General features: G+C 39.5%; 1 protein-coding gene across 3 annotated transcripts in view; it reads left to right on the top strand.

Moving 5' to 3' along the window:
• MACROD2 (mono-ADP ribosylhydrolase 2) overlaps positions 1 to 8,412 on the top strand; it is a 1,339,842-nt gene extending 1,331,430 nt beyond the window's left edge. For all 3 annotated transcript variants that reach the window (XM_070732607.1, XM_070732608.1, XM_070732606.1), the window contains one exon: positions 3,143 to 8,412. The gene's annotated coding sequence lies outside the window, so the exon portion shown is untranslated. The remainder of the gene's footprint in view (positions 1 to 3,142) is intronic.
• Positions 8,413 to 15,576: the final 7,164 nt, after the last annotated feature.

Raw genomic sequence — 15,576 nt, 5'->3', positions numbered from 1 at the left:
AGCAATTCATTTTTAAAAGTTGTAATAGCAGAGTTTTATCCAGGGGTGAAATTCAATTCCCTCCCCCCCAGGTTCTGTGGATGTGGCTTGGTTGGGTGTAGCAGGGGAAGGATACGGCAAAATCTCCATTCCCTCTCCACTACAGAGGAAAGATACTGTAAAATCCCTATTCCCTCCCCATGCCAGGGGAAGTATATTGCAAAATCCCCATTCTCACCCCCATTCCAGGGGAAGGATACTGTAAAATCCCCACTCTAGGGGAAGGGTAGGGCAAAATCCCCATTCCCACTCCAGGGGAAGGATACTGTAAAATCCCCATTCCCACCCCACTCCAGGGGAAGGATACTGTAAAATCCCCATTCCCACCCCACTCTATGGGATACTGCAAAATCCCCATTCCCACCCCACTCCAGGGGAAGGATACTGCAAAATCCCCATTCCCATCCCACTCCAGGGGAAGGATACTGCAAAATCCCCATTCCCATCTCACTCCAGGGGAAGGATACTGCAAAATCCCCATTCCCATCTCACTCCAGGGGAAGGATACTGCAAAATCCCCATTCCCATCTCATTCCAGGGGAAGGATACTGCAAAATCCCCATTCCCATCCCACTCCAGGGGCCAGCCGGAGGTAGTATTTGCTGGTTCTGTGATCTACTCAAAATTCCTGCTACCAGTTCTCCAGCACCTGTTGAATTTCAACCCTGGTTTTATCCTTATGCACACAACATCACGCGGGACTTTGCTCTACAACCTTAAACGAAGAACAAATACATCCATGCCCTCATCCCCCAATAGGCATCTATTGCTGGCATAGCAGAAGCAACTGGATGCAACTCTTGGTACATTTACATAAAACAAGACCATGGGGGAAATACAGAGGTAATGTGGATAATTACCGAAATTCATCCAATGCAGTGGGAGAAGAAAGTAGATAGCAGGATATGAAGCAGTGTAATTGCTTACCAGTTATATAAAAAGAAGATAATGATATGGGAAAGAAAGGGGAGGTGAGGGAAGAGAGGGAGATGAAGGACTTCTTGCTTTCAGGTATGACAGCAGATCTGATTGGGGGGAGGAGGAGGAGCCCAAAAAGATGGGAAAGTGTCAGAACAAAGAATTACTTTCATTCGAGACCTTTCACAGAGTCTGATGTTATCGCCTTGATCAAAAAGCTTTTCTCTGCATTCAGGGAACTTTAAGCAGACACTAATTGGATCAGCCATTTAAAAACCCTCCTCTAATTAACATTTATATATTATTATGTGATGTTTAGCAGATTTCTCCCTGCTTAGCTCCCTCCCAATCTTACACGCTTAAACTTTTGACTGCTAGAAACTTTCAGATGTATCAAAAGAATAAGGTACCTGATACTCTGGGCAAAGACACTAAAAGACTTTCTACCATAAAAATATCAGTTGTAGGACACAGTACACAGACTTTTTTTTCTTCTTAGATTAATAAAAGCTGCTAAATATTACTTTAGATGTATGAATTAAATTTTAATTTCTGTGTGATTATGTGCAGAAAGATTGTGGCTTCAGCCACAATATTCCTCAGAACGCAGTTCAATATTGCATAATAATCCTGGTAGGTTAAACTTTAGATATCAAATAATTTTTTAAAAGATGAATTAACTACCAGCATTTTGCTACCATACCCATTCTTGTCTTATTAAACATGAACACCTACATCCATAAATATCTATATTTATGAATTAATTGCAATCCTGATTGCAATTAATTACTCACTGTTTTGAACTGATGTCCCACTGTTCCACCTACTTAGCTGGCATTCATCAGAAAAGCTCACCTTCCTCCCTCCCTCCCTCCACCATTTCTTTCTTTCTTTCTTTTCTTTTTTCTTTCATTTAAAAAATAAACTATTTGATCTGGCTCCCTTTCTGAGGAAAGTAACATATGTTCCAGGTGTAAAACATGGTTTTCTGTAATGCAAATAAACAACCCTTATGAAAGCAAATGATGAAGTAGGGCTTCCTACATGATTCCAAGCTCATTGGTTAAATAATTACATTCTGAAGAATAAATCCATATTCAATTGACATAATTGACCATAGTTATTAATCAATTATGTATCTTTTACAATACATTTATATTATCTTATGTACCTAAGTAATATAAGCATATAACATATTATTTTACAGACATAACTCTTGTTAATGTCTCCTCCTGATTACTAGAAATGTTGATCTGAATCTGAAATGTTTCTCTACCTTTGCTTTGATATGTACTTCACCTGACTCTGTGGGGCATGTTTTCCATTGATACTGTTTCAAAGATTTGGCCTTTGGTTTTATTTTTTATGAATATTTTTATTACATACATACAGACATGCCCACATAAAAATTGGAGAACTATGACAAAGCATATGACAGAGCACCTTGACACATGCTCCATTTCCCAAGTTTTAAAATTTTCCAAATTAAGGAATGTTGTTGAAGCAGAATGCACAGAATCCACTGAAGTTAATAATAGAAGCTAATAATAATAATAATAATAATAACAACAACAACAACAACAACAACAACAACCAGTCATGCGCTTCCTAAGCACCTAGGACTGCATGATGTACATAATTCGCCACTACATCAAGCAGTCCTAGGTGCTTGGGAACCGCCCGACTGGTGATGAAATATGAAATCCAGCATAGTGATCTCGTTTGCTGTGTTGTATTGACAACAACAACAATAATAATAATAATATTAATAATAATAACCTATAGCATTTTCTGCACATGTTCCCTAAAAATGGAAACCTCAGAAAATGTCAAGCCTTAGGGAAATCAGGAGATTTAGGCAGTTCAAATTATAAAGATTTATTGTAAGCTTAAACCCTCTACAAAATCTGAGCTACTAAGAGTCAAGGGAAATGAGTTGGAATTAAGAAGGCATTCAAGGTGGGTTGGCTCAGATCTCTTGCATCCATGCAGGGATTCATGATATATGACACATTTGACCCCTCCCTCAGACTCAGCATGCATTGTCATCGCCTACAAAAAGCCCAGACGTAAGGAGAATACAATCGAGATGCCTTGACTTTTCCCTCTGCGGTGAAAAAATGTTCTGGATAATGTTTACACTATCACTTTCTTTCTTTCTCTCTCTCTCTCTCTCTCTCTCCAGAAGACCATGATGACAGAAGAAAGCAGGAAGTGACGGAAGATCTACAGTCACTAGTGCATTATGTGATGACATTCTGACGAACAGACAGCAGCACACCATGGAGTGCAAAATAGGGAAGGGGAGGGGAGGGCAATTAAGGGATTTGACTGATTCTTTATATTTGTTTATTTTCTCATTTCGGTTGGTTTGGTAGATGACATGAAGCTTTTCTACTATGGGTTTTAGAGTCTTGGTTTATATTTCTTTGCCTCATTCCTATCTGTTCTGCCTCTCCTTTTGAAATTCTAAGGCCTCATTCTTCTGCGTATATATTGTTAGCTTCTAAATACTGTCTCTCAGTTGCAATTCCTCTTCAAGGCAAAGGATGTTTTAAGCATTGTCCTTCAAGAGTTTGAGGGTTTCTTTGGAGTGTTCACAAAGCACTTGCATCTGTCACTACTCCCATCAAGTAAAGATACTGGCAGTACTGGCATCCTTTGGTCTGTTGGTAAAGTCAACTTGCCAATGCTAGCACATAAAACATTTCCGCTTGGTAGACTTTTCCTAAAGCCAGTATAACTAGAAGAATTAAGGGTGAATAGACATGTTACTGTGAATAAAGATTTGAGGGTTACTAATGTCAAAATTACAACCTCTCCCTTGGGGACTGACAAAAACAATTCCAGTCACATGGCAGATTCCCGTGCATAGAGTCTCTATGCAAACTAGAGGCTGAAAGGCTTTTTCTAAATGGAGATTGTCCATAATCAAACTAAGCATAGATTACAACTCCTGCACAGAGTTGCCCTCACACAAAGTGATAGTCATCCCTCTTCAGATCAGAGCTAATGACATTTGAATTAGCCCTCAGACTGTTTTAACTCAGACCCAGGAGAATAATTAAGTTGGCCACAGACAGAATGTAAAAGTGTGTTGTGGAAAATACATCCCCCCAATGAATAAGAGTCACAGTACCGAAGAAAGGATCATCCATGTTTAGGAGAATAACTTTTTTTTTTGCCCCCAAAATCAGGACATTTCTTTTTCCTGCTTCTAAGCATCCCAAGATGTAGAATATGTCTAACTGGTTGGATTTTTTTTTAATACGACAAACATTCTCCACAATTAGCCAATTCCTTGCAAATCTACTCATTGCATGAAACCTTTTATCTATCCTAGTGGTATTTCTCTACAGCTCAATATTGCATTGCCTACTAATAGTTGAGCATCTCTGGAGTATTTGGACATGTCTAAAGTACCTATTAATTCCAGTGCCCTCTGGGTAAGATGGTTGCAGATACTCTGCACATGGTATTGTGGCTTTAACAATTTCAGGCTTACTCTTGTTACATTTTCAACTGCATATGCACACTTTTTAAATACATAAAATGCAATTAACAGATATTGGTGATGAATGTTGTACCATATGTCATCTGTTTTGCTAGCAAATGCTGGGCTCAACTGAAAAACAAAATTTTACATTCATTTTTCAACTACATTGTAAATTAAACTGATACCCTACTTGCAAGATTGAAAGAACACTCAGCATGGGTCCAAGGCTTGATATTCTGTAAACTAGTTTCCAACTGCTGTTAAAAACAATTACAGGAAGGTTTTTCTGTATTATGAGATGATGGTTTTGCATAATTATGCATATGTACCATCTTCCAAACTTTTAAAAATAATTTCAAATATAACAAAGGTGTACGCACATGAAAAGAAGCTGAAATGTACCAGCCTTGACTTACTTGTAAATATGTCCAACACAAATCTCAGATAAATAATAACCATTGTTTATGCTCACTCTAGAATACCAAATACAAATTGGTTTTATGATATGTAATCTGTAGAAAGATTTTAAAAAATGATAATCGGTTTCAAATAGATACATAGCTTTGTTGCCTTATAAGCAATATTTACCTATTCAAAAACCATAGTGTTCTGAAAATATGATACTTTCAACCATTAATTTCTCTTTTTGAACCATTCATTACATTGGTGACCTGGAAGATTCCTTTTAGCTACCACATAAGCACAGTATCATCCAGGTTAATATGAATTTAGATTTCAATTAAATATATAAAATGCTTGGTTATACTTATATCAATACCATCTGATATTTTTGATATGCTTACTAAGAATGTATATTTAGTCTCCCCCAATTATTCATGGAGCACATGTGCCTCTTTTCTTCTCCATCCCTGCTTGACAGTTCCTATTTCCCTCTAGTTCTCTGTGCCACTGGGCTGTCATTTCTATTTCAGTTTGCTGTGATTCATAGACTGTTAGCCATCCAACATGGATGATCGCAATTCAACAAGGCAACAAAATCAAAACAAGTGAGGCAACCTTCATTGCATGGATCTCCTTGCCCAACTGGAGCCATGCATGAAAAGAGATTGCATGAAATCTCCACTACAATATGTGATACAGGGCGGTGGGGTTTTAAAAAGAATTGTAGCCTAGATCTCTCTGCGTGCAAATTTGGGAAATAAATCCTTCATCCTTCTCTTAAAAAAAAATATTTTTTAAAAATGCAAGGCAAGTCAGAAGCCACTATTATAAACTTTACAAGGTGTCCAAGAGGTCTTTTCTAGCTTGTTTTAATCCTTTAATACTTCAGACATGCTTTCAGCATCACTGAGCACTTTGAAGGGAAGAAGACTTTTCTATCCCACTTCTCAAATTTTATGTGACACAGTCATAAAATGTTGTATAGTCACACGATTGCTCTGGGAATGCCAAGAAAGAGGCCTCAAGTTGCTGCTAGCATTAAAGGGGGGAACCTCTATTGGTGGCGGCAAAGAAAAATGGAAAATGTTGACCACCTTGTAAAGTTTATATCTCTGTGAGCCTCCCACTCCAGTCTGGTACAATCTATACAGACTTCTAAAATAAACATTGGAACAAAAAAATTGCCTTTAGAATTATATTCCAAAAAGTAAACCATTACAGAGACCTAATGGCCCTCTAATCCCAATAAATATATTTTGGGTGGTGAAAACTACTTTCTTCACTGGTTCACATCTGTGCCCAAAACACCCTTGCTTTGGGGTGTGATAGCAAAGCATGAAGCCAAGATTAAACACTTCAAACAGGAAAATGGCAGCAAGATTATTCCTGCTAACTATACCTCTCTGGGTTGAGAGGGCTTACTTGCATTTAAATGCATAAATACAACAGATGGGTTTCAGACTGAGTTCATAATGTTCTCATAGGGCCTGGATGTAGTTAGGTAAACCATATGTGCATTAATTAAATTCTCATTTTCTTGCAGCTTATGCTACATAGGAACAAGCTTATGGATTCTGAGTTGAAGTTGTTTGAGCATTAGATACTAGAGAAACTCTTAAAATAGGAGGTTGGGGATTCGACCATCCTTCTTCTGCCTCTATCATCTATTAGGCAATAGGTTCCCCCCCCCCCCTTCCTTTTCTTTTTTGTTGCAAGGGCAGGGCCCACTTTTCTCAGATAATGGATGTTCTTTAGCAAATGTGCCTTGGGCTATTTGCACATAAAGACAAAAGGATGCACAGCAAGTTCTTGAATTGATCTCCTACTCTAAATGGCTGTACTGAGATAGGTAGTTTCTTCCTACTGAGTTGATCACTGGCTCTTTTTAATGGGGTATTATCTGCACCGGGTGGCAGTAAATCTCCATCATTTCTGACAGATCATTTCTCCCAATCCTAAAATATTGAGGTTTACAAGGAATATGCACCAACCTTATAGGTTTTCCCCCGCCCCCAAAAAATTCTTGCAAAAAAATGTATTAGTATTCTTTTGTCTGTTCTTGGAAATGACACCAACTGAAAGATACTATTTATTCCTAAAGATTAGTCTATAGTTTGTTAAAGCATCATTATGATTTGCCTTTTCACTCTGCCAATTTCCCATTGTGGTATTTAAGTTTTAGAAAGGAGCAAAAAAGAGGATAATAATGAAGCAAGAAGAGAGTTAGAAAAATAAGCACAGAAAGCAACTGAAACTTTGACTAAATCTGATGATCTCAGAAAAAAATGTTTGAGACATTTTCCCATATTCGATCATAGCCATCTTTTCTGACTGTTCCCAATATCTTTATTTTGGTATTCATTACTAGTGATGCTCCTCTCGGATCTAAATTTTTTGCCTCACTATGCTATCACCAAGAATGAAGTAAAGGGAGGACTCTTGGACTAAGATCCAATGACATTGTAACTGTCTGATTTCCAACTCAAATGTAATAATTATTATTTTTCTTGCTTAGAAGTCTAGGCTTGGAGAAGGTTGCTTGCATACAACCAACCAAGGTAGATAATAATACTATTTGCTTACTTTCTTTTGGACACACATTTAAAATCAGTTTTGTTACCATTTACCACTGTTTACCGTTCTGAATGGTATAGATTTTTATATTAATGACACAATTTACAGACAGTTAAAGAGTACAAACTCTCCCATGCCCCTGCCCTCCACAACCACTTTCACCATGCTTTGACCATTGAGATGAAAGATCTGCCCCCAAAGAGGGGACTTGGCAACTTAGCATTATTTTGAGAAACCTGTGTTTAATGTCCTCCTCCTACACCAGGGGTCCTCAAACTTGGCAACTTTAAGACTTGTGGACTTCAACTCCCAGAATTCTGGGAGTTGAAGTCGACAAGTCCTAAAGTTGCCAAGCTTGAAGACTTGTGTTCTACATTGATGTTCTGCTGTAGCAATTCTTCTGGTACTAGACTCGCCTCTTTTTTCACGAAAACATACTGAGCAGGCAACTGATGCATTATTTTCAGTTAATATCAGGCAATATACAGTATTCTTCAATTCAGCTAATTGTATTTCTTCTCCCAAACAATACTGCTCCCCCCCTTTTAGGAATTAACATTGTTCAGTTTACACATTTGATTTGAGCAAAACACATTGTCTCTATATGCAGCGCATGTCTGCTTTGCTTTTAAAATGACAAAGTTAGCCAAATATGTTGGATATATTTTCTTGGGAAATAGGGTTTTTGTGACATTTGTGATACAAAGTCAGAAAAAAAATGTAATTTTCTTGATCAAAAATACGTTTTTACTTCAATGCAAATAACTGTAGTACCTTGCTTGCAAAATATCTTCTAAGAAATAATACAGTCTTCTACATAGGGTTAATACGAGGCTCTTTTGTTAATCTGCCATTTAAATGCTGGATAAATCTGGTTTTTTTTCCTTTTGTCTGTGCCATGCCTAACTAAAAACTCTAACAAACAATGCCTTCATACTAAAATGTTTGTTAAAAGCAAAATAAGAATAAACCTTGAAACTGAATTATTTGCATGTTTGCCATATTTGCAAAATATGTGGTGTGTGGGCTATTGAATATTAAATCTACAGCTTACTGATATTTTCCAGAAGAAACAAAGGGTGCGCGCATAAGATGATCCTATAAATGATACAAACATTGAAGAAATAATGAAATCTATAGAAGAATGAATGAAAAAGCAAACCTTACAAGACAATGCCCTTATTTTTCAAGGCACTTTTAGCTATGCCATAATTTTACTAGTCCTATAATACTGGTGGCATTGGGCTCATCAGAAGGTGGGCCAAAATATTACAATATTGTCCTGAAATAGTCTTCAGTTTACTACCCTGTTTTCCCCCCAAAAAACATCCCTTGATAATAAACCCAATCAGGCTTTTGAGTGCATGGGAATAAGGTCAAGCGTTTATTTCAGGGTTCAAAAAAAAATACTGTATAAGACAGAGTCTCATTTTTGGGAAAACATGATATAATTTGTTTAGTTACTATTCACAGCTACAATGGCCCTGGAAAAAAAGTTAGAACTGATCCTCTCAAAACTGTAGCAGCTTCCCTGCAGTAGTAATGTGGTGTCTCTGTGTGTATGTTTGTGAGTGTCTCCAAACACTTGAGATAGAAGGATTTAGCCCTGTTCCCAAATCGGTAATTCGGTGTGTTTGGGATGTGAGAATGAAATTCTTTATGCTTAATAACTAGCTATAAAAGGCCTTATGAATGTATTTATGTATTTATTTGTTTAAGGCATTTATTTCTATGGCCTCCCATTTCATATACATGACTGTGGGCGGTCAACAATTAAAACAGAGTGAAAAACAATAAAACAACTGCATCTATAACAGAAATAATATGAAATAGCAGCTGAGAACATAACACTATAAACTAATCACAAAAATGGGCTTAGACATACTATCAGCTTGACAGCAAAAGCAGGTTTTTAGTTATTAGAGTTTTTGATAGACTCGACTCACTTGAAGGAGTGTGTTTTCTCTGTGATGTAGCCAACGAACTGCTGTAGTTTGTATATAACAAAGTGATGGGCAGGACCACTTTGGATAACATAACAGAGAAAAGTACATTATAGAGACAAAGCAGAAAAATATACTCTAAAGTAACTTCAGTTAGGCTTAAAAGAGGACAACTACAAAGGCAAATTATGCATTGTAAAAATTGCTTGGAGGTGAGAGATACTTCCATAAATGTAATCTACTGGATCCCCTGCATGGATTGCCCCTATGACTATGTAGGAGAGATGGAGAGGAAGTTAACCAGCAGATTGCAAGAACACAAACGAGTGGTCAAACAAGAAGACCCGAACTCATTGATACCCTCACAGTGCAATGAACAAGGACATACATCCAATTTTGCAGCTACCAGAATTGTTGGACGAGCGGGAACAAAAACAGCCAGGCTGGGAAATGGGGCCCTCTTCAGTCAACAGGAGTGCTGATTTACCATCAGCTTATCAAGTACTTAGGAGATGAGGGCTTGGCAGCACAAGGAAACAAAGCCATGGCTTAATAGCTGGCCATCAAAAACCAAATCAACCAACTAAAAACCACACCCAACCAGGCACAATATAAATACTGTGCATAGAACAGCTGAAAGTACGCACGGTACTAGTGTTCTCTGAAGATGGTCTCCAGCATGAGTTTGGAAAAAAATTCTGATGATGGGACCATAGAGTAATTGGGATGCATTCCACAATACAGGAGTCCCAAAAGCCACCTGAGCGGTTTTGTCAACTTGTCCTGTGACCCTGCAATCTCCTTCAGATGATTTTTAGAGCTGTGGTTAGAACACAGTACTGCAGGCTACTTCTGCTGACTTCCAGCTGATTGCAATCTGGCAGTATGAATCTCACCAGGGTCAAGATTGACACACCCTTCCATCCTTCTGAGGTCGGTAAAATTCAGATCCAGATTGTCGGGGTCAGTATGCTCACTCTGTAAACTGTAAACTCTGTAAATAAATGGTCAAACCAATGGAAACTGCAGTTTAATGTTTCCAAATGTAAAATAATGCACTTGGGGAAAAAGAATCCTCAATCTGAGTATTGTATTGGCAGTTCTGTGTTAGGAAAAACCTCAGAAGAGAAGGATTTAAGGGAAGTGATTTGGGTGATGGGTGAACAGTGCAGTCAGGCAGCAGGGAAAGCAAGTAGAATGCTTGGCTGCATAGCTAGAGGTATAACAAGCAGGAACCAGGAGATTGTTATCCCGCAGTATAGAGCACTGGTGAGACCACATTTGGAATACTGTATTCAGTTCTGGACCCATCTTAAGATGAGTCTTAAGGATCTTGATAAAATTGAACGGGTGCAAAGACGGGCTACAAAAATGGTGGAAGGTCTTAAGCATAAAATTTATCAGGAATGACCTCAATCTTTATAGTCTGAAGAACAGAAGGGAAAGGGGGGACATGATCGAAACATTTAAATATGTTAAAGGGTTAAATAAGGTTCAGGAGGGAAGTGTTTTTAATAGGAAAGTGAACACAAGAACAAGGGGGCACAATCTGAGGTTAGTTGGGGGAAAGATCAGAAGCAACGTGAGAACATATTTTTTTACTGAAAGAGTAGTAGATGCTTGGAACAAACTTCCAGCAGAGGTGGTTGGTAAATCCACAGTAACTGAATTTAAACATGCCTATACAAGAAATAGTATAAGGGCAAACTAGATGGACCATGAGGTTTTTTTCTGCCGTCAATCTTGTTTCGAACTGCTTAGAGAGGGCTGTAAAGCATTATGAAGCGGTATATAAGTCTAAGTGCTATTGCTAATTTTAGCCCACTGAAACAGATTTGAAGAGCATGGAAATGGGGAGGAAGAATTTCTCTGGCTGGCAGATGGAGTTTCACCTGATAAGAATGACATGATTGGATGCAACCCATCCATTTGTACATTAGCAGACTGCATCTCTTTTCTGCTGATGTGCAGGAAAAAGAACACGCTGCACATTGGATTGAGGGAAAACATATTGCACTTCTTTCTCTCGGCATTTACAATCCTTCCCAGAGTGCAAAATGATAAGCGCATAGCTCCTGCAGAGCTGTAGAGAAAGCAAAAATTGTGCAAAATTAAAACTCTTTGGAAAAATAGAATTCTGGATTTGGTTAATGCAGATATCCATTCTCCACGCAAATAGTAGAATGGTGATGCAGATGCTAATAAGGAACCCAGATTTTTTTTAATGCATTGACAAGTTTGTATGTTTATTTTGCTTTTGCTTGATCGTATTTTGCCTTGAACCATAAATTTACTACAGGTAAGACTGCAAAGACAATGAAAAACCAGAAGGCCAAATATCATTGAATAAATAGAATTTATTTACGTTGGAATACTGCATCCAGTTTTGGTCACCGCAACATAAATAAAGATGTTGAGACTCTAAGAAAAAGTGCAGAGAAGAGCAACAAAGATGATAAAGGGATTGGAGGCTAAAACAAATAAAACCGGTTGCTGGAATTGGGTATGTTTAATGAAAAAAAGGACTAGGGATGACTTGATAGCAGTGCCCCAATCATTAAGGGGTTACTATAAAGAAGAGAGTCAACCTATTTTCCAAAACAGCTGAAACTAACTCAAGAAGCAATGGATGGGAAATAATCAAGGAAAGAACTGATATAGAACTAAGAGAAATTTCTTGACAGTTAGAACGAACAGTGGAACAACTTGCCTCCAGATGTTTTGAATGCACCAACACTGGAGGTTTTTAAGAAGAGATTGGGCAACCATTAATCTGAAGTGATGTAGGGTTTCCTGCCTGAGCAGGGGTTTGGAATAGAGGATCTCCAAGATCTATTCCAATGCTGTTATTCTGTATCTATACTTACTCCGAAAGTGTGGTTTCTTTGACTTCTTCAGTCAGCAATAATCCTGGGTAAATGGTGTAGCAACTGAATCTAAACCATCTACAAAATGGAATAAATTGGGCAGACCACGGCTGGAATTATTCACATCACCTTAATCCATACAATGAGCCCCTTTTTGGGCTTGGCATAATGTAGGAAATCAAGCATTGTGGTTTGTGAACTTCAAAGTGAAACGTGGTTCATTCAACAAACTGTGATTAAAATACAGACAGGATAGCACGCTGCATGAAACCCAGCCCTCTAATATTTTCCTTTGTATTTCCCCACGGAGAGCCTTGAAAGACTTGAATTGTCTTCATTATCTGAGCTTCAGAGACCAGATCAAAAGCAAGGACAGCGTTAACCTGTAGGTAAAGCAGACTCTGCCTCCGCTGTCCTTGTAAAGAAATAATCTTCAGATTTTCGTTTGTGGTGGTTTTGTCCCATTCTTTAGAAACTCAGATCAGAAGGTCAGGTTGGTTGTTGGAAAGAATTCTACTTTGCCTGCAGGGTGTCTGACACTGCTTTGACTCTTCTACCCACGCCTTTCCCTGTATAGAAAACTCTCAGCAGCACAGGTATTAACTTGCACAGCTCAATTTGCAATTGGAAATACCTGCCAAGGCAAGAACCATTGTCTTGTGAATCAGTAACAATGGAATAGAGTAAAATAGACAGAATAGAATTCTTTATTGGCCACGTGTGATTAGACACACAAGGAATTTGTCATTGGTGCATATGCTCTCAGTGCACATAAAAGAAAAGATACATTGGTCAAGAGTCATGAGGTAAAACACTTAATGATTGTCATAAGCAGTCAGGAAACAATCAATATTAATATAATTGTCTCTCCTTATCTCATTTATCTTTTCTTCCTTTCAAATATGTTCACCTATACTTTTATATCTTTTCTTCTATTCTTTTCTTTATTTATATTATTACATATCTATTCTCTTCAATGTGTATTATGTATTGGACAAAATAAATAAATAAATAAAATAAAATAAATAGATATGTTCTATTACTATATCTTCTTTTCTATTCTTTCATAGATATATTTTACTGTGAGTATCTCCTCTATAACCTTCATCATGTATTGTACTATGTGTGTATATATATGCACCCCCTAAAACCCTCATTGTGTATTGGACTAAATAAATAAATAAACAAACAAACAAACAAATAAATAAACAAACAAACAAATAAATAAATAAATCATAAAGATACAAGCAAGAAGTTACAGTCATGAAGTCATAAGTGGAAGGAGATAATGCAGCCTTAGTAAATAGTTTGACAGTGGGGAGGGAATTATTTGTTTAGCAGAGTGATGGCGTTCAGGGAAAACTGTTCTTGTGTCTAGTTATCTTGGTGTGCAGTGCTCTATAGCAGTGTTTCCCAACCTTTTTTGAGCCGCGGCACATTATTCACATTTTCAAAATCCTGGGGAACACTGAACGGGGGGGGGGGGGGCGGGGGGGGCCTAAAGAAAAGTTTTGACAAAAAAAAATCTTCCTCCATTTCGCTCTATTTCTCCCTCACTCTTTCTCTCTCTTCCTTCCTTCCCTTCTTTCTCTTTCTCCATCCCTCTTTCTTTCTTCCTCTCTCTTTTGCTCTCTTTCTCTCTCCCTCCTTCCCTCCCTATATGTCTTTCTCTCTCCCTTGCTCTCTCTGCCTCTCTTGCTATTTCTCTTTCATTCTCTCTCTTTTTCTCTCTCTTTCTCTCTTGCTATCTCTTTCTCTTTCTCTCTCTCTGTCTCTCTTTCTTTTTCTCTGTCTCTCTTTCTCTCTCTTGCTAGCTCTCTTTCTTTCTCTCTCTTTCTCTTTCTCTGTCTCTCTCTCTCTCTGCCTCTCTTGCTATGTCTCTCTTGCTCTCTCTCTCTTTCTCTCTCTTCCTTTCTTCTCTGCGGAGGCCGGCGAAGGTTTTTCTTATTTTAAATGTTCCGGGTGGCAGGGGGATGCGGAGCCCGCACGCACACACCCCCCGACATTCAAAATCCTGCCTCAGCTGCATGCAAGAGGGGCCGGGCGGGCGTTAGCAGCCTGATGAGGAGGACGAGAAGCCGCTGCAGCCACCCCCAATCCCCCCCCTTCCCTGGGTACCTTCCAAAGGCCCCTGGAAAAAGGCAGGAGGTAGCAATGAGGCGCGAGGACAAGCAGGCAGCTTGGCGGAGGGGAAGCGCTGACGGGCTCTCCTCCTTCCCCACCCCCGCGCTTCTCTCCCACCCTGGCTTTTGCTTCGCCCGCAGATTTCCCCGCAGTTCAAAAGGAGGCAAGAGGTGGCCTGGATGAAATTGCGGGGAAATCATGGGGCGAAGCAAAAGCCAGGGCGGGAGAGAAGCGCGGGGGTGGGGAAGGAGGAGAGCCCGTCAGCGCTTCCCCTCCGCCAAGAGGTTATTGCCGCCGCCTCTGCCTCCACTCAGGCAGCCATCGTGGTTGAGCTGAGCGAGAGGAAAAGGCGCGGTGACCACGGTGGCTCCCTGAGTGGAGGCAGAAGCGGTGGCAATAACCTCTGTGCTTTCTACGGCAGCGTGGCTGAGCAGGACGGAGGGAAGCGGCAGCTCCCACTCGAGGAACCCACGGCAACGGGCTTGGTGGGAGGCGACGGCGGGAGACACAGGCGGTGGGAGGAGAGGGAACTAGGAAGCGACTGTGAAGCCCAAGACCATCCACAGGACGACACTCAGGCAGGGGCGCCGGCAGCGCCCCGCCCAGCTGGAGCTTCTCGCGGCACACCTGGCCATGTCTCGCGGCACACTACTGTGCCGCGGCACACCGGTTGGGAAACGCTGCTCTATAGCATTGTTTCGAGGATAGGAGTTGAAACTATTTATGTTCAGGATACAAGGGGTCAGTAAATATTTTCACGGTCCTCTTTTTGACTCATGCAGTATACAGGTCCTCAATGGAAGGCAGGTTGTCGTGTTGTTTTTTCTGCAGTTCTGATTATCCTCTGAAGTCTGTGTCTCTTGTTGGGTTGCAGAAATGAACCAGACAGTTATAGAGGTGCAGATGACAGACTCAATAATTCCTCTATAGAACTGTATCAGCAGCTCTTTGGGAAGTTTGAGCTTCCAGAGTTGGTGGAGAAAGAACATTATTTGTTGTGCTTTTTTGATGATGTTTTTGATGTTAGGTGACCATTTTAAGTCTTGAGATATGATAGAACCTAGAAATTTGAAGATCTCTACTATTGATACTGTGTTGTCTAGTATTGTAAAAGGTGATAGATTGGGACGGTTTCTCCTAAAGACTACCACCATTTCTAGGTTTTTTTAGTGTGTTCAGTTCCAGATTGTTCCGGTCACACCACAAGGCTAGC

Source organism: Erythrolamprus reginae, chromosome 1 (genome assembly GCF_031021105.1).
Source record: "Erythrolamprus reginae isolate rEryReg1 chromosome 1, rEryReg1.hap1, whole genome shotgun sequence".
In the NCBI taxonomy this organism is placed as follows: Eukaryota; Metazoa; Chordata; class Lepidosauria; order Squamata; family Dipsadidae; genus Erythrolamprus; species Erythrolamprus reginae.
This window is presented reverse-complemented; position numbering and strand designations above follow the sequence as displayed.